Source organism: Ovis aries, chromosome 8 (genome assembly GCF_016772045.2).
Source record: "Ovis aries strain OAR_USU_Benz2616 breed Rambouillet chromosome 8, ARS-UI_Ramb_v3.0, whole genome shotgun sequence".
NCBI lineage: Eukaryota > Metazoa > Chordata > Mammalia > Artiodactyla > Bovidae > Ovis > Ovis aries.
Window position 1 is genome coordinate 38,731,888 of NC_056061.1, and position 13,377 is coordinate 38,745,264.

Consider the following 13,377-nt stretch of genomic DNA (forward strand, 5'->3'; position numbering starts at 1 on the left):
ATGCTAAATTGCTTCAACCATGTCCAACTATTTATGACTCTATGGACTGTAACTTGACAGGCTCCTCTGTCTATGGGATTCTCTAGAATACTGGAGTGGGTTGCCATATCTCCTCCAGGGCAATCTTCCCAACCCAGGGCTCAAACCTGTGTCTCTTGTGTCTCCTGCATTGGCAGGTGGGTTGTTAACCATTAATGCCAACTGGGAGGTAAATCTCTCAGAGGTATTTCAAAATCAGCATATTCAAAACTTAAAATGAGGCACTATCTACAGCATAACCCTCTTCCAGTGTTTCACATCTCAGTGAATAGTACTGTCAGCCATATAGATTGGTAATCTTTTCCCTCATCTCATGTTTCTTCCGACACTATATGTTTGATCTACATGACATTGTTTAATTCTGTTCTTTCTTTTTCTGCTGCCACCACTGAGTAGAAATTACCATGAACTCTTACTTGAACTACTCTAATTTTCAGGACTCTGTATTTCAGGCAACAGAAACCAACTCTGGGTGAACTACTTAGAAAATTAATGTAACCCTAATATAGAGTAGGTAACTGATTGAATGCTGCGGAAGTGGTTTCAGCATATCAACAGAACCAGTGGAATATAAGACTACAGAAATCAAAGCCAGGGTCTTTTCCTTCAAAGGCACACAACTGTTTGGGAATATTTGATTGGCTGGTTTTAGAAAAGGCAGAGGAACCAGAGATTAAATTGCCAACATCCGCTGCATCATCGAAAAAGCAAAAGAGTTCCAGAAAAATATCTATTTCTGCTTTATTGACTATGCCAAAGCCTTTGACTGTGTGGATCACAATAAACTGTGGAAAATTCGGAAAGAGATGGGAATAGCAGAGCACTTGACCTGCCTCTTGAGAAACCTATATGCAGGTCAGGAAGCAACAGTTAGAACTAGACGTGGAACAGACTGGTTCCAAATAGGAAAAGGAATAAGTCAAAGCTGTATATTGTCACCCTGCTTATTTAACTTATATGCAGAGCACATCATGAGAAATGCTGGGCTGGATGAAGCACAAGCTGGAATCAGGATTGCCGGGAGAAATATCAATAACCTTAGATATGTAGATGATACCACCTGTATGGCAGAAAGGGAAGAAGAACTGAAGAGCCTCTTGATGAAACTGAAAGAGGAGAGTGAAAAAGTTGGCTTAAAGCTCAACATTCAGAAAACTAAGATCATGGCATCCAGTTCCATCACTTCATGGCAAATAGATGGGGAAACAGTGGAAACAGTGGCTGATTTTATTTTGGGGGCCTCCAAAATCACTGCAGATGGTGATTGCAGCCATGAAATTAAAAGACACTTACTCCTTGGAAGAAAAGTTATGACCAACCTAGACAGCATATTAAAAAGCAGAGACATTACTTTGTCAACAAAGGTCCATCTAGTCAAGGCTATGGTTTTTCCAGTAGTTATGTATGGATGTGAGAGTTGGACTGTAATGAAAGCTGAGTACAGAAGAATTGATGCTTTTGAACTGTGTTGTTAGAGAAGACTCTTGAGAGTCCCTTGGACTGCAAGGAGATCCAACCAGTCCATCCAAAAGGAAATCAGTCCTGAATATTCATTGGAAGGACTGATGTTGAAGCTTGAAACTCCAATACTTTGGCCCCCTGATGCAAAGAGGAGAAGTGGATGACAGAGGATGAGATGGTTGGATGGCATCACTTACTCAGTGGACATGAGTTTGGGTGAACTCCAGGAGTTGGTGATAGACAGGGAGGCCTGGCATGCTGCAGTTCACGGGATCGCAAAGAGTCAGACACACTGAGCAACTCAACTGAACTGAAGACTAGGAAATATGTCCATGTCCCAGGTATCTGAGGATGGACAATCTGATTCATTTGATTTTAGATTCAGATAATGAGACTTTTCTCCAAATTGGAAAATAGAGTTTGATGGGATGACAAAACATGTTATTTTCATAATTGTCAACTTCCTCTCTATAGTAGATTAAAGATGGCTTGAAATTATTTTCACATTTCATTGTGGGGGTTGGGTGGATGAAAAATGTGTTCTAAATCTCCTCCCAGTGAATCTGGGCTGGATTTTCTAACTGCTTTAATTCATGCTGTGCCAATATCCAGACTTAGGCCTTAAAAAGGTAGCATAGCAGATTTGACTCCTTGTTTTTGTAGTATTCACTCTTGGAACCTTGAGAATACCATGCTACTAGAAAGCCAATCCATGTTCAGAGGCATTGCAGGATAAGATGCTTGGAGGGAGAGAGTCGGGAGGGAATGAAGAGAGAGGAAGAAAGAAAGAACCCAGGCAGCAGACATTTGATTTTAGAGGCAGATCATCCAGCCCCAGATGCCTAAACTCACACAACTGACACTGCATGAATCAGAGAACTACTCAGCTAAATCATCCCCAAATTCCTGACCCACATACTGTGCAAAAAATAAAACAATTTCTTTAAATCACTAAGTTTTGGAAGTAGTTTGTTAGGGAGCAATAAATAACCAGGTCAACCTCCTTGCATTCATCCTTGTGTTTCTTCTCTTTTCTATACTGCAGCCAGAGGGTTTTTTTGTTGTTGTTGTTTTTTTAAATGTATATTTATCATTATTAATACCCTGCTTAACATTTTTCAAAACCCTTTTCAACACTCTTAGGATCAAAATTAATTCTTCAGTGTTATCTTTAAGATATTGAATGATGTATCCCAGCCATGTCTCATCTATTTCCATTGTCTGTCTCACTCTCTGAACTACAATCCCATTGGCTATTTTAAGTTCCTCCAAAATGCCACACATCTTTTTGTCCTATGGTCTTCACATTTGCTGTCCCCTCTCCTAGAAGCCCTCCTTCTATACAGCTGAGATTTTCCCTAGCTAACTGGTACTCATTCTTAAGAGCTGAGTTCAAACATCAATTTCTCAGGAAAACTTCTCTCTTTACCCAGATCTCTCATAGCTCATACACCTCTCTAACAGAGCAATCTTTATATTGTATTTAAATAATTCACTGCAAAAGAGTTTTTGCTATGTCTTTCCTGCTAGAAATACAAGTTTTATAAGATCTATACATACTGTTTTCATTTTATCCACAGTGCCTTGAACCATTCTCTGAGCATAGTAGATGCACAATAAATGCTTACTGAAAAATGAATACATGAACACTGACCTAATATAGACGAATCAATGCTTCTCAGACTTCAAATGTGCAGATGAATCACCTGGGGATCTTGTTAAAATGCAGATTCTGATTCAGTCAGTCTGGGGTAGGGCTTGAGAATTGAGTCTCTATTTCTAATGAGCTCCTAGGTGATGCCATTGCTGTTGGTTCTGTGGATCACTCTGAGTAGCAAGGCTATAGAAAAATTATAATTAAGTCCTGTGGGTAACATGGAGCAACCAGTTGGGATTAGTTAATATTTTAAACCTGTGCTATCATTTTAATTTCATTCAATTAATTTCAACAAACAATTATTGAGTCAACTATTTCCCAGGATAGATTAAACATGAATAAGATATGGTTAGTGCCCTCAAAAAACTCACTGGATAATGGGCAGACATCAAACATAAACAAACCAATGTGAAAAATGTACTATAATAAAAGTAGACTGAAAATACAGATTTGAACACAAAATAGGCAGTTGCCAACTCAATTTGGGGAGCTCAGAAAATTTGAAATACTTTGGTGATCTGGCATGAATACTAAGCACTGTTTTGTTTTTATTTTGTCCTTTGTTTTGCCTTCTTATTCTATATCTGTCCACCTGAACTGAGTTATTGGAGAATTAGTGACAATAATTGGCTCAACTTCCATGTCCCATTTTCAGAAGGAGCTTTGTAACTCTTTAGTCCTCAAATGTAAAATGGAAAAATTTTTTTTTGTTTGTTTGTTTCTGATGTTTGTTTGTCTCTTTCATTTTCAAGTTATTGTATAGTTTGTCATTTCTATCTTTAACTTGGTAAAACTTTTCTAGCCTTTATAGTTAGGCTTGAATTAGAAAACAAAATGTGCTAGAAGAACAATACCAGAATGATGTGAAATACTGCTTAGAGTCGGTATTACTTAGGGTTCTCCAAAGAAACAGCCAATATGATATATGTAGATATACATAAGAGGAGATTTATTATAGAAATTGTTTCACAAGATTATGGAAGTCAAGAAGTCCCACGACCTGCTTTGTGGAAGGTAGAGGCCAAAGAAAGCTAATGGTGTAATTTGGTCTGAGTCCAGAGGACTGAGAATCAAGGAAATTGATGCTGTAATTCTGGTCTAAGTCTGAAAACTCAAGCACCAGGAGCTAAGATGTCCAAGGGCAAGAGAAGATCGGTGTCCCAGCTCAAACTAAGAAAGCAAATTCACCCTTTCCCACCTTTTCGTTCTCTTTGTTCCGGCACTCAACAGATTGAATAATGCCTGCAGACACTGGTGAGGGTGACCTTCTACTCAGTTTACGAATTCAAATGCTGATATCTTTTGCAAACACCCTCACAGACATATCCAGAAATAATGTTTTGCCAGCTGTCTGGACATCCCTTAGTCCAGTCAAGTGAACATATAGAAGTAAGCATCATAAAGTTCTTCACCAGTAGTTTGCTCTTTGAAGGAGAAATAATTCTTTTTTCTTGCTTATATGATTAGCAATAAGATAGACTCTTCTTTTATTTATTTATTTATTTATTTTTAATTTTATTGGAGGCAGATCTTTCCTCACTCACAGGTTGGGACATAGAACCTCATCTGTGTCCACCCTTAGCTTTATTGCTCTAATGATCTCCTGGCTTCACTAAAGGAATTTGCTAAGGAAGCAAATTCACCCTTCCCCACCTTTTAGTTGGGAAGTCATTATTCTTTTAAGTTCTTCAAGTTCTTACCTTTCCAGCATAAAAGTTTCTTTAAACACTTCTAAAACATGATTTCTCCTGAGAGGAGGCTAATTAACTATATCCTTCTGGTTATTATTTAATCATTATTTTTGTAGTACCCCAAATGTTCCAAGTATCAGCCATTTCTAGCACCAAATCATTATTTGGAGCTTAGTCATTTCTTAATTTGAGTCCTTGAAACTGCTTTCTTTATCCCCTTTATTAATATGTATTAGGACCCACATTGAGCAAGGCACTTACCTTTTCAGGAAAGCCACACTTCCTATCCTCTGAGAGTCCTCCATGCCTTGTTTCATCTCACTTTTCCAATCAGACTGAGGTGTTACTTCAACATAATCTCTTTGACCCAACTCTGTAAGATACTATTGTATCCCTTTCCTACTGTCTGCTTTTCACTGCCCAGAAATGAAATCTAGATTTATCTGCATCTCAAGCATTTATTTTTTTATTTTTTATTGTTTCTTTACTAGTCATCTTCTAAAATTCATGCCTTTCTCAGAATGTCCTGCTAGCTAAAAGAGATAAACAGAGAGTGAGATACCTTTAGGCTTGGAGTTTTGTGGTCACTCATATCCCTTTAGATAGAAACCTACTTTCCCCAAGGTTGTGATGGCAGCTTCTGAACTCAGAAGTCAGGGATGAAATGTTTTTATATAATGCATGCCTCTTAGGAAAATAGCATGCCTCTGTTCAGAAGCATCAGCATTTTCACCTCCCCTTTTCCAAAAGGCAGCCAGAGCAGTGAGGCCTGAGTCTTTTCTGCGTCAGTGTGATGGAAGTGCTGTGTCTCCAGGTGGGGGTGTAGATCATATCCTCAGGGGCTGCACTTTACAGCGAGATTTGCGGGTTTTTTTTTTTTCAGTTTATGTTTTCATATCTTTATTTCAATAATAATATAAATACAATTTTATCTGCTTGACCAAATCGTGTTATACATAGGTACTGCCTAAGGGACTTCAGTGACCATTATGAGCTGTACTGATGGATACCCTGGCCCATTGCTCTACACTGTGACAGTAATTTTAAGCTTTGTGTTGTTGACAAGCACCACTACTATAGAGTGAATGTTATATGCCTAATGATGTGCGTGTATATGTGTAAGTCTGAAAGAATTATCAAACTTGAGGCACTTTGGTCAATGGGCAGAACATAGACTCAAAGGAAGACATTCAAATATTCAATTTCCAGTCCAACTGACTACCTCGTTGCTCTTGACAAATTTGCTTAGCCTTTGTAAACCTCAGTTTCCCTGTCTATAAAATGAGGTTAAAAAAAATGAGCTCTTACTAAGACCACAGAAATGCAGAATGAATTCAGATCATACATGCATACTTATTTGATACATAACAGGTGTTGTCTATGATAATGATTATACCTTGTCCTGTGAATCAGTTTAAATTCAGCGCCCTCTGCATTATCTTTTTTCCCTCTCAAGAGAACATATTTAAACTTATAGCCATAACTTAAAACAGAACTGACTTCTGAAGTATATCATAAAGCCACTGGCCACATACTTTATATAATGCAATATATTATCTATTCTCAGTATAGGTCTTTGTTATTATCACCTTAAAAATATAGTAACATTTACCCCAATTAAAATTCCTGGAGACTTCTAAAAGTGGTAGGAATAGAGAAATCCCAAATGAAAACCCAAAAAAGCAAAAGTAGTTATCTGTAGAATAAAAACATGAGCAATTCTAACACAGTTTTGCCATATTTATCTCAATGTTACTTTCTGTGTAGTTCTAAACTAGTACTCTTATTTACACAAGCAGCGAGAAGCCTTCCACTAGGCCTAATAAAATAAAAAGGGAAAATTGCAGGGGAAAGATATATCAAGACAGTAATCTATTGGTTTAGATAGATCAAATGCCTGCCGATATTGTTTATGGGAAATAAGTGTCATCTCTCCCCCTTATACTTCGCTATTTTCTAAAATGAATCCACTTTGAGATGTGATTTTTTTTTTTTTCTCCAAAGTTAGGCCAGTTGGATTCCATCGATCATAATTGTGACGGATAGCAAGTGATTTGTTTCATTACATCGTTAATGGCTATAGTGGGAACATTTGAGCTATTACATGAAAAGCTGTGGTTGTGTCATTGTGAAGCTTCCAAGGATAGAATTTTCTCTTCACTCTTTGTTTCTACAATAGGCTCCCTTGCCCCTAACGGGGATGCACACTGAGTTTTAAATCCTTTTCCGCTTGGCTTGAGGGAGTTTGCTTTTTTCCTGTATGTCACTGAAAACCCAGTATACATGCACTTTGCCGCCAGCCAAGACATGAAAATGGCGCAAGTGATATGCATGCTGAAATCGATGTAAAAAATTACCATTCTTGATAGACAAAAGTAGAAAAGAAGAAGGCACACATGCACCTGGAAAATGAATAAAATTCTTATGAACCTCTTTACTTGGCCAAATATCACCTCTTATCTGTGTGGATCTCTCTTATAAACCAGTAAAAAGCAGAGTGGAGCTCGCCCCGGAGAAGATAAAATGCATAAGATCATGAACGGTATTTGTCTGATATATTCACAAAGCAGGTAGGCTGGTTTATGTCTTTCATGACAAGCATAATCTTAAACAAATTTCAACCTTAACTTAAAGATATTTTAATGTATCCATTTGACTCACAAACTCGAGCTCACATTGAATTTAAAAGAAAATCCCTCAGAGCTCTGTTTTTAAAATATATCAAGAAAGATTTTATATATTTTAAAATTAATCCATATGTCATCAAATTCATTCTTATTTAGCCCAGTGTCTACCCTTGAATCAATGACAGTGGATGGCTGTTGGGAGCAGGAGAGGCAGAGACACCTCTGGGTCATTTTAAAGGTGATTTTAATATTCTCAGCAACCTTCATCCCCACTAAGGGTAAAACCCTTTGTAATGCATGCATTGAAACCCTAACTCTTTTGAATACAGGTCAAATGCAGTCACTTCCACAGCAGTTAAAAATTTTAAACTAACCTACAAACATATCCAAAATTTTCTAAGACATATGTACCAGAAATTCTAAGTTCAGAATCTTTAATTTGAATCACCTTGGATTCAATGACGTTTCTCTTAAAGTTTCAAGTTCTTCCCTACAGTTTATGTAATTTGTGTAACTATACCATCCTGAAGATGGTGACTTGGTAGGAGAGTTGGTTTGTCCCTGTTTTAGTAATGAAGAGAGAGAAAAACCAAATTGGTGATCAACTCAAGTTTATGCAATATCAGAACAAGAGCGTACACTTAGAGCCTGTTCTCTGCCTTTAGACTGCCCGCTGCCCTGGTGGGCACATCTCCTCCCTTTGAGAACATACATATTCATGTGTTTGAAGTCACCCATGGATATTGACATGGACTACAATGAGTTGAAAAGAGAGGGGCATCTAACAGAATGATTAAGGCTACTGAAAGAAAATAAAAAATTTAATAATTGAAATGTCTTTTTTTTTTTTTAAGGATAGAGTAGATGAACCAGATAAGTTGCAAATAAAAAAGAAAACAAATACATGTTAAGTGAAAACTGCAATTGGTTTTGTATCTTCAAATGCTTAACTTACAGGTTGGAAGAACACACAATTTAGCTTGTTTAGGTTTAGTCCTAATATATTCTACAGAGTAATTTATTTTCAGAAGAAGCCTCACTGCAGTGCTCCTATTATGATAATGGGAATTTATGCACATGAGTATTTGTGATCACATCACAGAGCAGTTTTGGAAGAATAAGGAGAAGGGGGGAATCACATTTTAAAAACAGGGATGAGAGCGTAAAAACAAAAAAACCTTTCAATCTTTCACCTTTCACTCAATCTGTCTGCACACACACACACACACACACACACACACAGTTCGACAGTGAATTGTCTTTTTTGGGCTAAGTGCTTCTCTAGTGAAAAATAAAACTTGTGAGTGAAAAGCGGCATAATGCAGAGAATGCTTGCATGGATTTGTTGATGAGAAGGTGGCCGCCCCTGAGACTGGAAAACACAGCTCCAGCAGCCTTGGATCTCTCGGACCATGTTCACTTTGCTTACTCAGGAGCAGACAATGACAAGCAGGGACTCAGGGGGAGGGGATGAATCAAAGTCCCTCTTACCCTGTGTCTCTCTGCTAGAATTGCTGTCAGCCTGGTGAGCTGACATGAAGTCGGGGATCAATCCAGTAGACACAGGATGAAAATGTAAACAGGGATAAGCTCTTTGTGTGCACACTCTCTTTCTCTCTCTCTCTTTCTTCCACCTCCTTCTATCGTTTTACACAAATTCCAGGCATTTGAGAGGGCAGGTGTCTTTTGCTGGGATGAACAAGGCAATGCTCAGCACTCAAAGTCACTGAACAGTAGGATCACCTTAATGGGCCAGCCACACTACTTTTCATAAATCATGTATGGCAATTTCAAGATTGTGTTACAGAGTGTGCCAATATCACTGTGCATATTAGGGCCACTCCAAATACAAACATCGGTGAGGAAAATTCTGGCAAAATCACAGGTTGGGCATATTAATGAAAGTAAAGCTGATCAAAGTAGGTGGACTCACGGGTCTGTGCACCAAAGTTTATGGGCACAAGTCAGCTGTCACTAGGTAGGTTTAGGGAGACATAATATTCCAGTCATTTCTCCAGTGGAACGAACATTAGCCTATTCTCTCCCTTAATTGATATTCTGCGACTGAATCAAGCTCTGCTGATTGCTGACCAGCTCACACGTTCCCCATATGTCTCCAGATTGCTAAACTCAGAAATGTGAGATAGCATCCGTGAGTTAGTTTGAGGACAGCCAACCTCAGGAGTGGTGGCTAGACCATTTGTTCCTAAAAAGAACAGATAGATGCAAATCAGGAGTTTGGAAAAATGCGTGTTTTCACAATTTTCAATGAGATTTATGATCTCCTATATAAAGCACAACTTAAGGATTCAAATTAATTTTATAAAATGTTATTAAATAGTTTCAATTTGCAGAGAAGGTAAAATATACTGTCTAAGAATTTCATTTTTTTCTTTTATATTTGCCCTTTGATATACGTTCCTATTTTTATTTGCTTGTGAATGTTGTTTAGTTGCACAGTTGTGCCAGACTCTTTTACAACACCATGGGTTGTAGCCCACCAGGCCCCTTTGTCCATGGATAGTGGAAACAAATTTGTGGATATATTGATAGTTAGCAAAGATGAACCCCAGAGTAGGAAAGTTTGTATATTTTAAATATCACTTGTTTAATTAAACTTGAACTGTTGTAAGTGAAAAGCAGAATGCAGAATTTCCTGTTCTCTTTAGAGTCAAGAACTAAAATTGTAACTTCTTCAACTACAGATAAAGATATGCTAATATTTTACATTTTGTTTTATTTTTGGGAAAAGTATCAAATATAAGGCTAAAGACCCTAAGATGCATGGTGTTATCAGGTGTATTCCACATGCAAGGTCCTGAACTCTTCCAAGTCTATTGATCATCCCAACCACCATGCAGGGCAGGAACAGTTTTCATTCTCATTTTGCAGATGAAACACCAGGAGGTCAGTATCTCGTTCATTGCTCACAGCCCATCTGTTGGAGAGCAGCGATTTGAAGCCAGGGGTCGCACAGAGTCGGACCCGACTGAAGCGACTTAGCAGCAGTAGCAGCAGCAGCAGTCTTACATAGCTTACATACTTACGTACGGAGAAGGCAATGGCAACCCACTCCAGTACTCTTGCCTGGAAAATCCCATGGATGGAGGAGCCCGGTGGGCTGCAGTCCATGGGGTCTCTAAGAGTGGGACACGACTGAGCGACTTCACTTTCACTTTCAGTCTTACATAGAAGCTCCACATCTTATCTGTCTGCTATATGGATCCTTCAGCAATATTAAATAAATTCTTATCATTGAACCTGGGTGATGTGTTTCATGCATTTTGAATATTGAGAATGTTTATTAAAATAGTAGGATGAGTACCACGTTTTAAACATAAACCCTTAAAAATGGATTATATCAGAGGTTTCTGTTATGACAGATTGAAATGTAATATGTATATATGTGTATGTGTATATATACACAAATGTATTTAGTCTGTTTAACAAAAGAGACATTATTTTTAAAAATGGAGAACATTCTAGGTTATTCTCAGTAATGAGAGGTCTCATATGTGTTTACATGTTTAGGAAGTGCAAATTATGCTGACCTGCTGAGGACTTGCAAATACCTTAGATATGATGATGGATCATGGTGTGACTTCCTATGAGATCTTCTAGACTTTGCTGGGAATGTTTAAGTAAAGAATGTAGGCTTCTCATAGGGATTACACTTCTCTGACTTGATCAGTTTGCTTTATGCTCTCAGAGAGAGAATTCTCTAGTTTCACTCATCCAGAGAAAACCATACTATTTTTGGTATTTGCAGTAGTGAAGAACATCACTGTTTTCCTCATGGGAAGCATTTGGTAGAAACTGCAAGTAGTTTCTCAGCAAAATCTGATTCGTTAATGTAAAAAGCAAACAACAGAACAAAAGAGATCTTATAAAATTTCATGACCTCAGTACAGAATCATGTAAACAGTAGCCTCCCTTTCTCATTAAAATTAAGGATAAAGTGCTCCTAGATTGAAAGTGTCACCATAAAACGTTATAAATAATTCTAAAATATTTTGGAGGAATTATGGTGAAATTTTTCAGGAGACACAAATCCCTTCATTCAGTGTATTGACTTGTGCTGTTCTTGAAATCATTCCATGATGAGACAGGACATGAGTCTTGCTCACTTGTTTTATACAGCAGCATTTGAACAGAGGTATCACTAACTACACGTTTGCTCTGTGTCTCAAGAAAATAAAGCCGTGAAATGAGTAATGCTATATTACCACTAGAGTCTACTGAAAATCAAATAATATTCTCAGGCCTATAATAAAATGTTACTGAGTGTTGGTGAAGGAAAGGAAAAGAAAGTGTAGAAAGAAAGAAAAAGATTTCCAGAATTTTATTAGGCAGACAGCTGAAACAAAGTCAGAGGACATGATTTGAAAGCATTGCTTGAAGTAAAGTTTTCCTTTTCTGCTCATCAGTTAAACAACTAGTATGCAGTACTCCGCTTCAATGCTGAAGTTACAGATGAGAACTCTTGATTCACTATTTTCTTTATAATAAAGGCAGTGTCCAACTTACAAATGGGTTGTATTACCAAAATGCATTTGTTAGATGGTCATGTGGGACCAAATGCCCTTTCCCGGAGAATCAATGTTATAAATCATTGTTTGGTTTTAAGGCTGGTCCACATAAGTATTGTGAAAGCATGATGTTCCTTAGCTATACTACTGTATTAGCCTGAAGTCTGAGGTCTGAGCTAGGGGTAACTCATTTTGAAACAGAAGAGGGAGGAAGAAGACTTTTTTCCCTTTTCCTGGGCACAAGGCAATTCCAGGATACAGTGGCCATATCTTCTGAATTAAAAACTGGGGCAAAGGCCCAACATAGGAATTTGTTTTCTATGACAAAAACAAAATTGGAAAAGAAAAGTTTTCTTCAAGGATATTCTACCAATATATAGAAATTAGTTTTAAAATCAGTACTCCCCCAGAAAATCCAGTAGATTCATAGGTTCTCCACTAGTAACATTTGTGGAGAGAAAGTTTTTCTCTCTTTGGTTTGATTTTGAAAGCCCAGTTAAAAGCAGGAAGTCCAAGAGTTTATTGCAATTGACCAGGAGAGAGGTGATGGAGCCTGGAATAAAGCTAAACCAGAGGGAACAGAGAGGAGGAGACCATTTTAAGATAGGTGAGGTGGAAATATCAAAACTTGGTCTTTTGGTGTGAGAGACAGGAAGGAGACAAGATGCTTGGGGGAGCTGAATAGGTGGACAGAAGGAGATATGGATCAAGATCACTGGCGGTAAAGGAAAATAAACCAATTAGCGGGGAAGCTGAGCCTGCTGAAGGTCAATTCTTTGAGCCAGTCTTGCTTTACATAGCTCTCTTTTCTTTTCTGCTTAGACTTAACAGATTCCTTAAAAAGCACTGAGATTTTGACATTTGATCTTCACAACTATCCTAGGAGATTATAGGTGATAAAGAGAATCAGAAAGGTTAAGTAACTCGCTCAAGATAATGGTTAAATGGCATTGAACTATTGAAGAGATCTTTCTGACCAGTATTCTTTGCATTACTTAATCTTGCTACCTGTGTGTACACAACTTATCTTTGAATTCAATCCAATTAATTCATAAATTCAAGAAGTGCTTGCTGAGTCCTTATAATGGGAAATGCTTGATACAGTCTCTAGGAACAGAGAGAACAAAGACATAGGTTCTACCCTCCAGGAGTCCCACTGATGATGTAGGCTTACAGAAATTTGAAAGCAAAAACACCTCTCCTGAGAAAGAACCACACAAAGAAAGAAAGTAACAGATAAACTTGATCCTGAGAGTAGAGGTGAGAAAATCAACTGCAAACATGTGCTGTACCACTAAAGGTTGAAACTATCAACAGAACCTCTATAAACCACTGAGATGCAGGCAGTGCTCTTGCTTGTCTCTTGTGGTGAG